Source organism: Rhipicephalus microplus, chromosome 2, assembly GCF_043290135.1.
Source record: "Rhipicephalus microplus isolate Deutch F79 chromosome 2, USDA_Rmic, whole genome shotgun sequence".
Classification (NCBI taxonomy): Eukaryota; Metazoa; Arthropoda; class Arachnida; order Ixodida; family Ixodidae; genus Rhipicephalus; species Rhipicephalus microplus.
In genome coordinates this window covers 265,697,927-265,716,085 of record NC_134701.1, presented here as the reverse complement: position 1 = coordinate 265,716,085, position 18,159 = coordinate 265,697,927, and the positions used below count along the sequence as shown (strand labels likewise).

The window sequence follows — 18,159 nt, the reverse complement described above, 5'->3', positions numbered from 1 at the left end:
TGGCGTAAACAGAGCGAGAGATAACGCCAACGGGCTCTAGGGAGTTGCCTAGAAACATGAGAGGGGGGTAGGGAAGTTAACCAAACCTGAGTAAATGGTTTGCTTTTCTGTTATCGCAGGTGAGTAAAAAAATAGGTAAAAGCGAGAAAATGAATTAAAACGCCTTTTTGAGGCGTGAATGATTGCCTTTCTTAATAGGCAGTGGGCGATAATTTCAATAAGGGTAAACCCTTATTTGAAGTTTCTTGCATGTTTTTGTTTCTGCTCGTCCAAATTATGCAGAAGTTGTGCCGTTATAAACACTATTCGTCGTTAATCGTGATGTTAACTGATATCGTCATAAAATGTACTTTAATACACTGAAGAATGAAGCTGAAATTGATTGCAATACATTTTTGTTCGCCTCCTCTAGCGAAGGTGGGCCAACCAGGTGCTCCTAGGGACCGTACTCTCGCGCAACAACTTATTAGTATAACTCGCTCGGCCCGTGTCGATCACCTATGTCAGCGAAAACGATTGTGACAAAAGCAATGCTACGTCATCTGCACTAATCACTTTTACACTGCCAGGTTCTCGAACCCATGTACAAACAGCACAAAAAGCAAGTGAGGCGTTGCATTGGCAGCTATGTCATTCAAATTGAAAGCACTTGCACCTTCTGTACATCTAAGTTACTGCCAAAGCGTCACTCATTAAATACAGCTAATTCATGAAGAAACGAAGTGACGTCAAACTCAATTGACGCTGCAATGTAACACTAGCTGCAAAATTCTGGTTCTGGGACAATGGAAAAGCCATAACACTCGAGGAACGGCTGTCCTTGAGGCACTATGTTTGATACAGAAGGGGCTGAGATCAAGTCGACACTTATAATGCGTGCAATGGTCTGGCCACGTCGTTCTGACCACCTGTCTTTCTTTTCTATGGTGGAAGCTTTTAATGCTTCATGAAACGCCGTAAGGGACTGTTGGTGGTGTCAACGCGAGTGGCTCAAAAATTATGATTAAGAGATGACGCCACCCAAATTACTTCATTAAAACACAACTAATGGCCAAAAAAATAAAATGCGAGCATGCTGCGACTTCACATATTGTGACGTCACATGATGACGCCATAATCGCTTGGTGAAAAGCGGGCCGATCCCTGAGGCGATACAAGACCGCGTCAGGTTTAGAAAGCTTTGCAAAATTTCCGATTTTCGAGGCTGTGCAAAGCCACGTTACACGCAGAAAGCTTTCGGCGGCCCGGGCGAGGAGAGGAGGTTGTTATCAATAAAGTTAACTATGAAGGAAAATACGCCTTTCGCGTTTCAGTCGTCTTAGGCAGATGTGAGAATGTTTTGCCCGTGACCTATTGTCTATTGTATCTGCGTACATTGACAACCGTGCCCAAACAAGCCCGTACAGTGGTAAACTATATATGAGCGAATGCTCGCTAACTTCATTTAATAGTCAAGAGTGAAGAAGTTCGCCTAATCTCATTTGTTTCTATTTCCTTACAGGAGACGGCCCGATCAAACGATGCCTGCCCAACGATCCGCTGGATCACCGTTGCTCATCCCCATCGCGAATGGCCATCAAGACATTATACAGTGAGGCGAAAACCAAAACACCACGTAAAGGATCGCCACTGGTTTCAGTTCAACGCCTATTAATAGTATCGAGAGGACTGCATAACACTAAAAGTTAAGGCATCCAGGGGCACGGCTCGCTTGCGGCGATCAGATCCGAATGCGCCAAGATATCGGCCTATTAATAGACGAGGACGCGAATGTAAGACCTCCCGAACGAACGACACAAAAGCGCGGTACAGATACAAATGTGAGGTATATTTTACGTGATAAAAAGTATTGCGGGAGTACCTCGTAGCAAAGACCAGGTTTTGTAAAGTAAATATGTAAGAGAGATTTACGAAAGTTGATGTTAGTATGAGAATACTTGGTTTTTTTTTTTTGAGAGCGCATAACAACGCGGGTGCCAGGCTTTACTTTTGTAGTGATATTTTCTGCAAGAAATGGGCATTATTGGTAGAATGGCATTCGTTATTCACCTTTTAGCAAGTTCTATAAACGTTGCAGATTGCGTTTTATGAACTAAAAACAAAATAAACAGGCTGTCCTTGAATTGATCGCAAGTAGCTACGATCTGACGAGAAATAATTTGGATAACTGTAAAGTTATACAACGCTTTAAAACAGCCAAGAAATCTGTCGTTATCTGATGAAAGAAATGCATGCCAACTGGGAAGGGACTGCACTTATAATATAAAAAAACTATCGGCCAAATTGTTAACGTTGGTGATAAGCAGAACTAAGAAAAAAATCGGACTGACAATACTCATCAAGAAATTATAGCAATTGCAACATGGTACGCTAAGAGATGACAAAGTTTACTTGTTTTCATGATACTGTGCTAGGTTTTTAACGGAAAGCAGATGCAATAGAGTTTTAAAGCCGTGAATATTACGGCGGTTACTCAATTGTCCTTACTTAATGCCCATTGAGTGCGGAAACGAATGGAGTGCGAGGAAGGAGAAGACGACAGCCATAATAAATGTACGCGCGTCAAAAACAAAAAAAAAAGGGGGGGGGGCAGTGAGACTGAAAAGCGAAACAAGCCCACATCAGGTCTGAACCTCATTGAAAGTCTTTTAGTTAGGTTAGTGTTCATACTTCGCAAGATACATGTTTGCAGCAATACTGAGGAACCCCGACATTTCAAGCCTTCTCCGGGCCATGGCACCCGCAGTTCCACTGATCTCAACTACAACAATGATTTTCTCCCGAATTAAGATTCGTTATGATATATATATATATATATATATATATATATATATATATATATATATATATATATATATATATATATATATATATATATATATATATATATATATATTATCAAGTTGTTGACGAAAAAGAAAGCCTCTTTCACTCTTTCACCACGAATCAAGGAAGAGAGGGGGGATGGGACGGTCAGTTGTGGTGCGTCATTGTCTTTTGTGTCCGTGCACCTACTTGTTCGTGGTTTCATGTGTATACTGGTGTCTTTGTATAGCAAGCGAATCAATGACGTGGCGCTTAGCCTTAGAGGGCGGAGTCCACAATGACGACGACTAATAAACACGTGAACTTCATGATGACTTGACCATGTTCTTCGTGAAAAAACTGTGAAGATCAGGAAGAGGGGAAAAAAAGAAGCAAGCAGTGTGGAAGCATGACATTCGCTACTCTGTGCTTGTGTGTGTGCTCATGCGGCGTCTTCGGTTTGTTGTGTTGACAGGAGAATGTGAACAATGACAAGTTCGCTTGACGGATATCACTGAGTGCTGTGCAATAACTTTGAGACAAAGTGGACGCCTCCTCGTCTACGAGTGAAGTGCCCTCTGTGCCCCCCCCCCGCGTGAATCGACGTTGCCCAGGGGAGAAGGGGGAGACAAAGAGGGACAGGGAAGGAGAAATGAACGTAGTGACATCGACCCTCGTGTTCCGTTCCGGAATAATCATAATCGTCTTCTTTTTTTTCTGTTCTCGTTGTTACTCGAGTAAGATGCATTACTTCGTCCGCGAGAGATATATATAATGTGCGTCACGTCATGTTATTGATGCGAGACTATCGAGAAGGGTGAAGGAAGGGGGAGGGTTTTAATTCGTCAAAGAGTTCACAGCTAGTTTAAACGAAAAACCGAGAACTAGAAACAGATACTGCAAAAAGAGAGGATTAATGGGTCTTTGAAGTTATTTATTGTAAGCTCTCTCCCTCTCTCTCTCTGAGCATAAACAAAAAAAGGAGGAAAGTTGAGGAACAAGAAAGTTAGGGTGGGGCACCTAATTAAACATGGAAGGTGTCTACTTTGCTGGCGAAGTGTCACGGGTTCAAGAAAAACGGAATGGGGAGAAAGGAAGCTGACGATCCTAACTTGCATAACTTGCAAAGTGAGGACCGACGCGATAGGGAGATAAGTAGATAACGAGGAATAGCGTGCGTTGGCCGTAATAAAGAAAGATATTAACATGAAAAGAAATAATGAAGAGGAAGGAGACATTGAGAGAGAGCGCCAATACATCGCTCTCTACCGACACTACAAGATGAACAAAAAAGAAACACGACGAAAACTAAATGGCGTGTTCTGTCCCGACAGCCACGTAAGGTAGTTGGCAAAGGGCACCCTCGGTGGGCGCTAATCCGCGTACCCTACGCGCGGATCGTGGGAGGGATTTTCAGCAACGACAATGGGTCATCGAGGAACCAGCGGGCCTCATCCATCTTGCTCTCGAAGAAACGGTGTCAAATTACGTGCGAATATTAAAATGTTTTGTTTTCCTTACGCCCGGCGCATAATGATGACTCTACCAGTTCCTGGCTTTCGCTCTTTTTTGTTGTTGTGCTTGTCATTTCTGGCCTCTCTTTTTGTTACGCTTCTTTCAGCAGCGGACCTTGTTAAGTATCCACTGCACGCGAGAAAACAGGCGTGCATTTTTTGCTCCTATTCTTCGCTGCTTAGGTGCTACGCCATGCAGGAAAACACGAACCGACAGGTATATGCACGAGCAGCGCTGATAATGCCCTACAACATACTGCAATTTGTTCCCGGCCGCATAGGCGGTGAAGACGGGGCGGGGCGGTGATTCGAGTGCTCCATCACTGCTCGCTCACCGAATGGCGCGGGTTTTGAAACTCCTGCTTATCGCGTGAAAAGTACAGAAGATGATGCATATACTTTGGACCGCAACCCATTGACGTGATCGGCTCTCCTGGTAAGAACTTTATTCGTGGTTTTGTTCGATTCAAAGATACTATAGCCCATTACAACATAAAAATAAATAAAAGCTCCACCCACAGCCATGACTATCCCACCCTTAAAGGCCAACTACGGTGATTTCTCGAGGTCTATGGATCAATGCGAAATTCTATGAGTACGTTTCTTTGCACATTTCCGTCATTTATTCCATACTAAATGCTTGAAATATGCGCTGAATATTTGCATATTACCTTGAAATGCTCATCTGGCTTTCCAAAATTATAGGCAACACTGTCCGTATGACGGCATCTTTGGAATACCAACGGAAATGACGCAGTGACGGCATCGCTAACTTGGGGCACTACAGCGTTACAGCCACAAGGCGACAGCAGCGGTGTTTGGCACAAAAAAGCTTTCTTCCTTCTTCTGTGGTGTTTTGCAGGCTCGGCTCGGCGCGCTCGTCTCTACTCCGAACGCCTACTCATGCCGGCTTACACAGTTTTCATATCCCGCATTGGCGGGGCCAGTATACGACTTCCAGTTCTTACTAAACAGTACGTCATACGTAGACAGTACGCTCGGTTGGGTTTCAGTTTCGGTATTGTGCCTCTTTGTTTATAAAAGAATTATGTTTTAGTATGCCGAGTATTTCAGCTATGAATCTTGTGACTAAAGTGCCTCAGGAACATAGAATCACCATTATACCCTGACATGGTCGGTAAATCACCAGAGTTGGCCTTTAAAATGTGTTCAGAACAAATGTTCGACAATTTAGAGTACGTTGTACTCTGCTATGGGAGAGCAATAAGCTGTTTGTGTTTAAAAAAAAAGTGGCGATATTGGCGCACGGTGTTGGTGTCACTGGTTTTCGGTCAAAAACGTGACTTTCATAGCTAAATTCAACGAAATTTTTAGAATCATTGCTTGGGGAAGCGTAATATTCTAAACAGGTCCGGTGTGCTTTCAACTGTTAATATGCGTAGTGTCTGCATTGGCAGCGAAAATTATGGCAGCTTCGAAACAGCGGTATCAAGCCTGACGTAACAACGAAGCTTGGTGGCCTCCGCTTTTCGTTTTATTTTTTTACATTCATTCTTTTCCTTATATCTGTTTTGTACCTGTTGATATCTATTTTATTCTTTTTAATTATTTCCCACCCTCACTTTCTTTGTCTTTCACTTCACTTCCCCTCTCTGTGCGTTTTTCTGCCAGTATTTCCCTTCATTTCTCATTTCTTTCTCCTTCTGTCTTGCCCTGTTTTTTCCTCAATCTGTTTTTCATGTGTTCTTTTATCTCTTCCTCTCTCTCTCTTTCTATTTCTACCTTTTCTTGGTCTTTCTTTTAGTCTTTTCTCTTTCTCTATCTCTCTGCATCTATTTATTTCTCTCTATTTTCTCTTTCTCTTTCTTTCTATCGCTTTATTTTTCTTTCGCATCAAGGGACGACGCATGTTAGGGTCGAGGCTTGTCCGTTCATGTCTATCACGAGCAGACTCGTGATAGGGAGACACACACAACCAACAAAAAGGTTTAACAATAGACAAATACAAATGTTAATAACGACAGAAGTATATACAACTCTTAGAAGCACAAAAAACTCCTTTATACTGGCTGGCGACTTCAACGTAGGCATTATGGACATTAGGACCTAGCTCAGCCCACTCGTCATCATTCACTTCGGAGATGCGTGGATTTGTTTTCTATTTCTCTCCACTTTTTTTCTGTGTTTCTCTCTCTCGCACGCGCGCTCTCATTTTTACGTATTTCTGGTGCTTCACTTCACCGAAAAGAGTTCTTGTTTACCGCTCGCGCATCTGTACTATAGTGGGCCTTACCCGATTCTTGTGGCGCATAGCCACATGAGGTTTTTCTGCGAACACCAAAGTTCTTACGGTCGGCTTAAGCAGCTCCCCTTTAAAAGTACTTATGGTCACAACGAAAAACCACCTCTCTCAGGCACACATAAATGACGTGTGTGCAGCAGTACTGGGGTTGGAGCTCGTACTTATTCTCAAGTCGTAACGGACTTGAGTTTCTAATACTGGAGTGCGCAAACGCGCACACTTTAACGAGCCTTCCAATGTTACAACTATGGCGACGTCACGCCCCGATCACACAACCATCTCTGGCTAGTCAGCAGTTTCCGAACTTTGCATCAGTTGAAGAGACGGAACCTTTGCGCACGGTACGCCAAAGACGACAAAAAGCGTGTCACGTCAATCGCGGAGTGCAGGAAAGCCTCTGTGAATCGGTAGAATCTAGAAGGGCACAGTCCAGCCTATCATAGAGTTTAAACATGAAGCAGTTTTCAAATGCTCAGTAATATTTATTGTAGATGGGATTAGCGTCAGTTGTTGCAGTGACGAAGACGATAGCAATGGTAGGCCTTAATCATTTTGCCCTTGTGTAAAGTAAAAAAAAAACAAGGTCGCCACAAGGGACAATTCCATGAAAGTTCTTTCTCAATATAACGTTGATGACAGGCAGTTATACTGCCTGCATTTTTTCTACTTCGACGTGCTATGTCATCAAGCTGCGGTCTACTTCGACTGGAAAACTGAGGTAAGTGTATTGCGAACGGTATCACATGCATCATGGGCAGCGTAGTGCACCGACACCACTTATCTGCGTAACATCAGCGTACACTTGTTTTTTCAGACTATGTGAAGTCATCGGGCTGGACTGTAAAAAACAGTAAGACTGTAAGTAGACCGGACTGTAAGAAACGTAACGTAAGCCAAACATGACGCTACAAGACGTTTATTTCAGCAACTAATGTGGTAGTCTCACATAAAAAATAGAAAGCGGCACTAGAGTAAGATTGGGATTGAAAAGGGTCTCCCAACACACTTTCAGCATGGTAAGAAAACGCGGCCGACCGTTATTTCACAATCCTGAAAACATGTGCGCCAAACATTAAAACACAGCACGTGACCTAGAATTCACCAATAATTCTCAAAGTCAGTTGAATATCGTTCCCTCTTTTTTTTTCTACAAATAATGTACCTAAATTACTATGCTATACTCATATTCACATGGCGGCTGCATTTTCGATGGAGGCGGAAATGTTGTAGGCCCGTGTGTTCATATTTGGATGCACATTAAAGAACCCCAGGTGGTAGAAATTTTCGGAGCCCTCCTCTACGGCGTCTCTCATAATCATATGTCATATGGAGGTTTTGGGACACTATACCCCCATATCAGCCAGCCAGGGGGTCAGCCAGCCGCTTGGTCGGCCGGATGGTAGGTCGACCGGTCGGTCGGTGACATAAGTGTGACAGATACAACGAATGAACCCTTCCGCCGGTGTATGCACATGGACTACGCACCACGACAAAGTGGCGGGGGGGGGGGGTTGTCATTAACCACCCCGTGAGTGCCTGCAAGACAACGCTGCAATGTTGCCACAGTCTTTTCTGAGAAGGGAAATAGTTTTTGCGTATTTTCACGTGTTTTGCTTTAGCTGAAGTTCAAGTATTTTCCCCAGTTTACCTACCATACCAGATAGACATCTGTCGAATGTTTACCTTCAAGGGAAGCAGAATCAACGAAGCGGGCTGTCGGAAACGCACCAAGTACGTCACACAGTTAAGGTGCTTCATAAGGAAATTGATCCAACAAATACAAACAGGCTACCTATCGTTGAAATACCGCAATTGAATAGTAACCGTACTTGAGGACTTGCACAAGCACGCATCAGGAACGCAGTTCACCCGCCAAGTTCTCTAGTGATAAGAATAAGCGGTACGTCGTTTTTTTTTTTCGGTCTGTTTCGAGCCCGCTGAACTGTCAGTTATTTTACGATGGGAGAAAGCAATTGCAGCGGGCGACAAATCTCTAACTCCGCTCGTATTAAACGGGCTATGATTTTTTTTTTGCGTTAGTTGATTCGTGGGAGGGAAAAAAGTGACACTTTCGCCACAAGGGCGAAGTAATGAATACGATAGCCACATATTGGATAGCAGGAGAAGAACGACAAGCTGGTCGAAACTTGGAGCGCGTTACCGAAGCCCATAGGAAGCACGAAAGGAACATACACATCACGAGCGCGTAATAACGACGTTCCCAGCTGGACACTCAACGTGATTTCCAAACACAAAGGACGCACGACACATACGCGCCGGTGTTCACAGCATGAGCGCGAACTACCACGCGCCACAGTTGTTACTTGACTGTGCTTGTATAGCATGCTTTTTCGCTAACTGGGCCTCTGCAGCGAGTGAAGTGACCTTGGCGTGTTCTGTAACCTGAACACCATCTTTCCGGCGGAAGCGCACGGCGTACAAACTACCACCGCCATAAGGTAAGCACTGGGGCACGGGTGACTACGTCTAGTAGGGCTAAGGGCAGGTTACGAGCCAACGCATCGCGACGAGTGCGCACCATGCGCGAACTTCGCGCCATCTCTCTGATTCGCAGATAACACGCTGACATTTCTACCGAGAACCACTTTCTCCTGTTACAGGAAACACCTTGTATGAGTGTTCACGTGCGTGTGCACGTGAGTGCGTGCGCGTATGCATGTGTTTATACATACAGCTCTTGAAAATGAGACACAGGACGTGGTTTCAGGATGCTGTCTATACGTCAAGACTGGCCGTACATTGCTAGTACTGTGGGAGGCATACACAGATAAAATTAGAGATTGAGGAGTTCTGGTGTCTAAGCAACCTGGTTCCTAAACTTTCGCAGCCGAGGACATGAATCACGTGGTCAAGATTCACTAAACAAAACATACGCATTAAAAGCAATTTATTGTCTTAGGTATTCTACCCGAAAAAACAGGGCGAAAGAATAGCGAAACATTAACAAAAATAGGGTAACAGAAGAATAGAAGAAAAACTACAGAATAACGAAAATAGAAAAAAAAGGAAAGGATTGTGAATGGCGCGAATGCGCGCAGAATGTGCCGCGCAGTGGGTGATGCCTTTGGAAACCGATGTCACACAGGGTTCCGTTAATTAGGGAGGCGATCGCCGGGCATTATTCCAAGGGCCGAAGTATCGGCCCCCGGGACTGCACCACGAAAGCGCGGACAACTTAGAAGCGGTCCTACTTGGCGCGCCAGCGGACGCCGGCTGTGGCCCAAAGAACGAGTCAAAGCCATGAGTTGATAAACAAAGGAAAATTATGTTCTCAAATATGGCAGATCCAACGATACACACCTATACACACTCGACAGTCGTTGAATACCATATGTCACCAATGAAACAACGTACTACACAGTACAATTAGCTACACTCGAGACAATGGACGCAAACAACAATACGTGCTGCAATGCAATTACATGCATCGAACAACCAATACACTTAAAAACTAAAGAGTTCGCAAACTCATTCAGTCCATAGTCCTTGGAACAAAGTCTGAATGATACTCTTCGAAGAATCACTCACTCAAAGTCCAGCGCTGTTGTCGATCCGCTGCCCCCGAAGTTCCTCTTCCAGGATACCTCGCGTCTTCAATTGGCCGCTCTCCGAGCACCAAACTTCTTCGACGGTAACACGTCGGCTTCCCATGCGCAGCTGCTGCAACGCGTCTTCGCTCGTTGGTGGTAGACACACTCTTCTTCTGCTAGTAGCACCAGCCTTCACCCTTCAGGCGGAAACTCTCTTCATCACCTGGATTTTTACTGAGGACAGAAGCATTCGCCGACACCGCGGAATGACCCTACGCACATTTGCGCAAAACTTTCTTCATCTGATGCCTACAAATGCGGGCGTCAGCTTTCTTCCAAGTTCTCCTGATCTCCCTTCTCCGCTGCTCGCCTAAATACCTTTCGCGCTAGATTCCAGAAAATTCTAATCGTTACGTCGGCGCGATGCACAGCCAAGGCTGGGTGTCACAGGTCCCGTTGATTAGGGAGGCGATCGCTGGGCTAATTCCAAGGGTCGAAGTATCGGCCCCCCGAACTGCACGATGAGAGCGTGAACAATTTAGAAGTGGTCCTCTTTGGCGCACCAGCGGACGCCGGCTGTGGCCCAAAGAACAAGTCAGAGCCGAGAGTTGATAAACAAAACAAAATTATATGCTCAATTATGGCAGATCAAAACGATACACAAATATGCACCCTCGACAATAGTTGAATACGTTATGTGACCAATTAATCAACGTACTACACAGGACAATCAGCCACACTCGAAACAACGGACACAAACAACAAGACGCACTACAATGCAATCGCATGCATCGAACATTCAAGACACTTAAAGACCAAAGAGTTCGAAAACTTATTCATTCCAAGTCCTTGGAACGAAAATCTGAATGATACTCTTCCGAGAAACACTCACTCAAAGTCCAGCGGTGTTGTCGTTCCGCTGCCCCCGAAGTTTCTCTTCCTGGAAACCTCGCGTCTTCAATTGGCCGCTCTCCTAGCGCCTAACTTCTTCGCCGGTAACACGTCGGCTTCCCACGTGCAGCTGTTGCCACGCGTCTTCGCTCGCTGGCGGTAGATACACACTCCTGCCTGTAGCAAGAGTCTTCACCCCTCAGGTGGAAATCCTCTTCCTTTCCTCCTTTGTCACTGAGGACAAAAGGCTTCGCCCGCACGGCGGAAAGACCCTACGCACACTAGCGCACCATTCCTTCTCCTTATCTCCCATCTCTGCTGCTCGGTTAAATACCTTCCGCGCTAGATATCAGAAAATTCTCATTGTTTCGTGAGCGCGATGCACAGCCAAAGCTGGGGAAAGAGCGAGACGTTTCGAGGGCTGTCCACGACACGTGACGCCACTCTGCATCACTACGCCCCTTTCCTTCGAGAACCTTCCATGGTTTGCTCGGCCGCTGATGTGAGGAGGTCGGTCGGTGAAACTACGCTGCCGAGGGGGGATAGCGGCGCGCCCGGGAAGTCTGGATGCTTGTTTTCTTTTTTATCGTTGACCTTGAGGCGTCTCTCTGGCGCTTGGTATCGTCGATGTTGGCAGAATTCGGCGGCGGGCTCTTTTTTGAACGATCATTTGTGACAGCCGACTGGCCTAAAGAAGCGCCAAATAGTCTTGGCGGTTTGTGTGGGCTCCAGAGCGATACTTCTCCCGAAACGCCATGAAGTAGGTTTGCCATGCAAATACAGGGCCTTAGAGTTTCTCAGCGTCCTTTGAACTCGTTTCTTGGAGCTCACTATGACGGTTACGGACACTTCCGAGCCCTTTACGCATTTGCATGACCTCTGAGATCATCGCCGGCAGCGTGTCGGAGCTCATCGCGGGAGACCACGGGGACGGTGCTTCATTAGCGGCAACATTGCTGTCAGCCGATCAAATAATCACTGAGGCGTGTTTCCGAGTGGTTGAAACAAGTCCTATCGGCACAAACAATGCTAGGTGACCTTCGTGGTTGTGGAGGCCACGTTCAAACGCACCACTCATTCCAACTTAGCAATGTGCACACTTTCGCGGCATTAGCAAACTGATACGATGCCTCACGTTGGTGTGTGGCTTGGTAGTAGGTCGGAGTTCCAGACTGAGACACCGGGAAAAGCCCTCTAGAATAACCCTGGTCATCTCATTTACGTTAAGAAACTACAAACGGGTGCTTATGCCAATATTCCTCTTCAAACTGCGTTCGTCGTGGTTGGATATGAATAATTTTTGTGATATTGCGTCCCAAAACTACAATATAATTATGACGGACACCGATATGGGGGCTTTGACCATCTCGTGTTCTTTAAAGTACACGTACATCTATAGATGCACATTGTCCTCAAACATTTCGTCTTCATCGAAATGCAGCCGCCACAGCTGGTATTCGAACCCATGACCTTGGGGCTAGTAGTCGAGCACCATAGACCATCGCGGTCAGTAGCCGTGAATTACCGAACTAAAGATGCAGGTGTGAAGCAGTTTGAGTATGATCAGGAAGCGGTTTGAGTTTCAGCATCTGAGTTCGTATCACATACAGTTCGTCATTGCTTTCAAAGCACCGGCAGCCGCTATGCCTCAATTTAGACACACGCTTCGGAGACTGCATGTAGGCAATAACAGCTACTGGAAATAAAAAAAATATAAACACGTTAGCTACAGCTCTGAATTATCGAATCGCCTGAAGTGAAAAAAAAATAACAGGAAGATAGCTCCAGTGGAATTGTGCATAGCTATTTCAATGATATTTCACATTATAATTGATCAGTAATTTCCTTCAAAGAGATTGCTCATAATTTGTTGCAGACTTTCTACCTGCACTCTCACGTTAGCACCGAATGGAACACATTTTTTCCTTGAAGTTCGAGAAGCTACGAAATATGCGATTTCGGAGAACGTCTATGAATACTCTTCTCAACGCCAACACCATTATAAACGTCATCAATCTCTGGTACATACGCTTATTTACGAAACGTCCAACTCGCAGTAGCGCTGATCACATAATTATCTCGAATAATTACTTTTCTCGCTCAGTTATTTTGATATGCCCAAACCCTCTTGCATTCGTAAGACTTCTGTTACATTGTTCTACCTTTATTTTATCTCACCTTTCTCATCCCTTTGTCCTTAAAGAAAATCCTCAAATATTTTGCCGGGCAATCTGTACTTAAGAATGTGAAGATGAACGTCGGGTCCTTCAGGTTCGACAGAACAAAGCAATGCGGTATTTCAGAATGATGAGATGAATAGCGGACGTGAGAAAAAAAAAAATGTGCGACGAGCTAAAAAGAAAAGAAGGGACTCCACACAATGAAAAACCAAAGAAAGGTAAACAAAAAAAAATTAAAATCTTGCGACCTATGACAGAAGGTTGAGTCGAGACGAGAGATAAAAATTCGAGAAAGGCCAGTGAGGATGTGAGACATAACGACTTTGAAAGCCACAAAAGCCAGTCTTTGCGAAAAGCCGAGGCGTGCCCGGAGGGTGAAAGTGCGCGTGGTTGGGCGACAGTGGGGGGGGGGGGGGGGGGGTGTTAAAGAGTGAGAGAGAGAGAGGAGGAAAGAGTGATGGAGAAAGGCCTATCGGCGTCATGGCTGGCGGCGGCGGCAGTCAGAAGGGTGAGATATGGAGCGCCTGTGTGTGGACGTTTAATTTTTGGCGACAGAGACGAATGGTGGCCGGCGCCGAATGGCCGGCGACGCTGCGAGGTGTATGGGGCGGCGAGCCGAAAAGCCTGTCGCTTCTCGCCACCGCCGCCAACGAAACCACCGCGCGGGACCAGAGATTAACCGCCTTTCTCTCTCTATTGTTTTCTTTCTTTCTTTCCTTCTGTTCAACAGATGGTTTTCTTGCTCTCATTCTCGAACACCCCGCTTATTTTCCCACAGTTTATGTGAACAAAGACGCAAAAGAGTAAATCCCTTTCCTTCTTTTCACTCGCATTCCGTTAGCTATTTTCAGCTGGCGTCGCGCGGTAAAGAGCACCGTGAAAAGTATAGAAACAAATAAAAGAAAGTAAGGAACTGTTGAACTCCCACGTATACAAGCTGTATACACGGCGAAATGTTGTCCCATCTTGTTGTTTTCGCAGAGCGACACTCCATCCTCCGAAGGAGGTGCTATGTATAGAGTAGTGACACCGGCTTATAGTGCTAAACGGGGGCTCTCTTGACGTTCGTCTTCCGCAGGCCGAGTGGCTTTTGGGCGATCTGTAGGCGGGCATGTATACGTGGCATGACCACGGCGTCTTATAAGTCGGATTTAGAGGGCAGAATCTACGCGAGTGAGTGGTTTGCTATTACACGGTGAGAAAGAGAGACGACAGGTCTCATTACTGTTGCTGCAGCGCAAGGCAGTTATGTAACATTAAGACCTTTGTAGGGTCGAAAGGCCCTGTAACACTATGGTCTTTGTAGCAACTCGAAAACCTTTTAACAAAAAAAACCTTCGCAGTAACACAATGTATTTATAACAAAGGCAGCTGTGTCGCATGGCCTTGCAATAAAGGCCTTCATGGTGACAAAAGGCCCTCAAAAGCTTAAGACCTTTGGAGTGAATGTGCGGCATTATTAGAGCTCCTCATGTCAACTGAATTTTTCGCCTCCCCCTTTATTCTGTTAATTCTTCCGCATGCTAGAAATGACTTGTAGATTATAAACAATATTGCTCCAGTGCGTGTCTATTGATATTATGCGAGTTTTAACGTCCCAGAACCACCATGATTATGAGAGACGCCGTAATGAAGGACTCCGAAAATTTTGATCACGTGCACCCAAATCTGAGCACACGAGCCTGCAACATTCTCGCCTGCATCGAAAATGCAGCTGCCGTAGCCGGGATTCAATCCCACAACCTTCGGATCAGCAGACGAATACCCGCGCCACTACATTATCCCGGCGGGGCTCAATTGCGAGTCTCATATTTTTGAATATTTTTGAATATTATTCTACAATATACTACTTTTTTTTGCATCACGGCGATTTACACATCGCAAACATGCATAATTTTTCTTGCCCTATTGATTTCGAAATATAGATAATTTTTTGCTCTACTCACATGAATGCATTACAACTCATTTATGTGATGTCTGCAATGAACCTAAATACATCTTTAAAAATGTTAGTGAAATGAAAATAAATCAATAGAGTAAAGTGGCTTCACGCTGCACATGCATGCTTGTAGGACTGTAATAACACAGATGTACAGCGAGTCGAAGTTGATATAAGAAATCTGTATGTTAAAATGAGCGTTGAGATGAGCTTGATTAGACCTGTTCCGGAAATAGTGGGCCTGCGCCGTACGTCTTATTTGCATTATATTAAGTATGCATGCATTCGTTGTTAAATGGGGTCGTCAAGTTGAAGAAATTTGAAGTAGACCTCCGTGGATTTCGTTTTATTTATAAAAAAAGCAAATTGTTTCAAGCGCATCGTCATAGGGCGAAACGACAAATTTTTACTACGAAGCTGTCATCCTGGACACATCATCTCAAAAACGCCATGAACTTATTTGCACGGTTTCAAGTATAAGGAAAGTCACTTGGGCACTTTAGATGATGGCAAAAATAAACTGTATACTTTTTTAAAGATGGCGCTTTCATCACGCAAGCGGCGCAAACGAATTTAACGTCCAGTACTTGTTTTAGGGCTAGTTTGTGCTTGATAATGTAATAAAAAATCATGATGTGCATAGTGCAAAAAAATGCCTGTGTTGTGTGCTTCTGTGTGCGTGTTTTGTTTTTTTCTAGTGCTGTATAACATCATCATTAACGCACAGCTTACGCGCTTCGAACCAGTTTTTTATTTTTGGAATTCTTTTTGTGCGGATTTGATGTTCTGTTTCACAATCATGCTAGAATTTTTGTTTGACGAGGCATGTAAAGTATTACTGCAAAAAAAAAGAAGAAAAGAGCAGTTCACATAAAATATTTATGTTCATTAAGGAAATTCTCAATATGTTCGCGTATATAGTCTTTTTTTTTTTTGCCTAGAGTGAAAGCGTGACGTAAGCGTTGGTTGTCGCCTGAAGTCCTACGTGTTTACAAATGCTCATTTCTGGTGGTCCATTGTTGCTCGTTTCTGATGTTTTGATTACTGCTTTCTCCTTTAAGGAAGCTATCAATTTGGCGTGGTGCTTCTGTTTCATCTCACTGAACGGAACCGCGCTTGCTATTGAGATGCCATTTTCTCGCGGTTTTGGATTTTTCTTTTTCCCCTTGAGCTCATCATAACGCCGTTTGCGGCCACGTATTGTGGTACAAGTGAAGTCTATTGCAATCCTTTAGGTTAGCGGATGTCTCTGGCCGCATTTTCGATTGTCGGCCATTTTTCTGACTGACGATAAAGGTGATTTGAAAAGCTGGGAGCTTAACCAGAAGATAAATATCTAATTTGATACCCTTTCTAGGGGAAGAGACGAAGGTGTACAGACAGGCAAGTAAGAAAAACACGAGGAAATTTTTTTTAAATGCTACTTGGTGCATAGAGGTCCCTTGAATAACGAAAATAAAAAAAATCGGTTATTCATCCGATGTCATGGTGGCTCGGTGGTTTACACAAAGGGTCTCGAACTGATCGGAGCCCACGGGTAGCCCTCATGAAGACTTCCACCACAAGAACCGGTATATAGTGGAGCACGTTGGAGCAGTTGGGGAGGAGCCAGTGGTCGTACAAAATGGTAGGTAATGGCGCATTTAAAAGAAGGCATTTTTCATGCCTTATATGCTGATCACTTCTGAAGGGAATCGCCGTCAGCATTCAAGAAACATAGTTATACCGATTTCCCGAATGACTGCAATATGCGTGCGTATCCTTAAATACAGAAAGTTTGGTTGACGGTTATGTTTCATTACGCGGCGGCCGCATGGGGTGCCTCACGAAAAATATGCTTGAGACAAGTCACGTCTGTCAACCACGTTCGTGGAACTCGTGAACATATTTATTAGGAAAACAATAAATTCTTGGGACGAATGCGTTGACGCGCGTGAGGACTGCGGGATGCTGGCGAAAGGTCATCTGGACGCGTGTTTGAGGCTCCTGGTATACAGCGCTTCCCTTCTCAGGCCCGTGTGCACAGATTTGGGTGCTCGTTAACGAGCTCCAGGTGGTTGAAATTTCTGAAGCCCTCCACTGCGGCGTCTCTCATAATCATATGCTGGTTTTGCGACGTTAAACACCACATATTTATCAGCGCCTTTTTTTCTCGTTCGTTACAAGGTTGCAGGTTCGATTCCTGACCACTGTGGGGGCTGTAATTCATGGTAAGTCAAAATGCGGGTATAGTAGAATTTAACAGTAATGGGCTTGCGAAATAAACGCAGGGCCCTACACTTTTTATTCTCTGGTGGACCTAACGATGAGTTTGTTTCTTAATATAGTTCGATCAATCAACCAATCAACCAATTATTTATTAAATCAAACAATTGATCACCCACTCAATATTAATAACTTCCGCAACGAAGTCCTTATAGGTTGATTGATTTGTGGGGTTTAACGTCCCAAAACCACCATATGATTATGAGAGACGCCGTAGTGGAGGGCTCCGGAAATTTTGACCACTTGGGGTTCTTTAACGTGCTCCCAAATCTGAGTACACGGGCCTACAACATTTCCGCCTCCATTGGAAATGCAGCCGCCACAGCCGGGATACAAACCCGCGACCTGCGGGTCAGCAGCCGAGTACCTTAGCCACTAGACCACCGTGGCGGGGCGAAGTCCTTATAGGGGTTTAATGAACATTGCATATAATTTATGGAAATTCACGTTGTACAATAGTGCGTGTGCGAACTTGAGAAGTGCGTGCACGTTCCTTTGAGCTAGAAGCGTACAGACGCACTCAATGCTCTCTATAATGTAATTGAGGCCTATCTAAGTCGTAGAACATGTATCATGCCAGCGAAAATGGATGGTGCTATCAGCGCTCAGCAAGGTGATAGGCAGCAGTACTTCGGCGGTAAACGGGATTTTTGACGCCATCAGCGTTTTAGGTTCAGTAATTGCATTTCTCGAATGAACTCTAAAGTGATTGCAGCGAGAGACCTCGTTTTTACGTACATGCCCGGCGAAA

General features: G+C 44.8%; 2 protein-coding genes across 2 annotated transcripts in view; one reads left to right on the top strand and one right to left on the bottom strand.

Annotated features, from left to right (window-relative positions):
* The window catches only part of LOC119170037 (leucine-rich repeat, immunoglobulin-like domain and transmembrane domain-containing protein 3), a 31,888-nt gene extending 30,037 nt beyond the window's left edge, over window positions 1-1,851 (top strand). Inside the window, exon 3 of the mRNA XM_037421063.2 lies at window positions 1,502-1,851. The gene's annotated coding sequence lies outside the window, so the exon portion shown is untranslated. The remainder of the gene's footprint in view (window positions 1-1,501) is intronic.
* Window positions 1-18,159, bottom strand: part of GatB (glutamyl-tRNA(Gln) amidotransferase subunit B, mitochondrial) — a 453,352-nt gene that overhangs the window by 364,010 nt on the left and 71,183 nt on the right. The gene's annotated exons all lie outside the window — the stretch shown is intronic.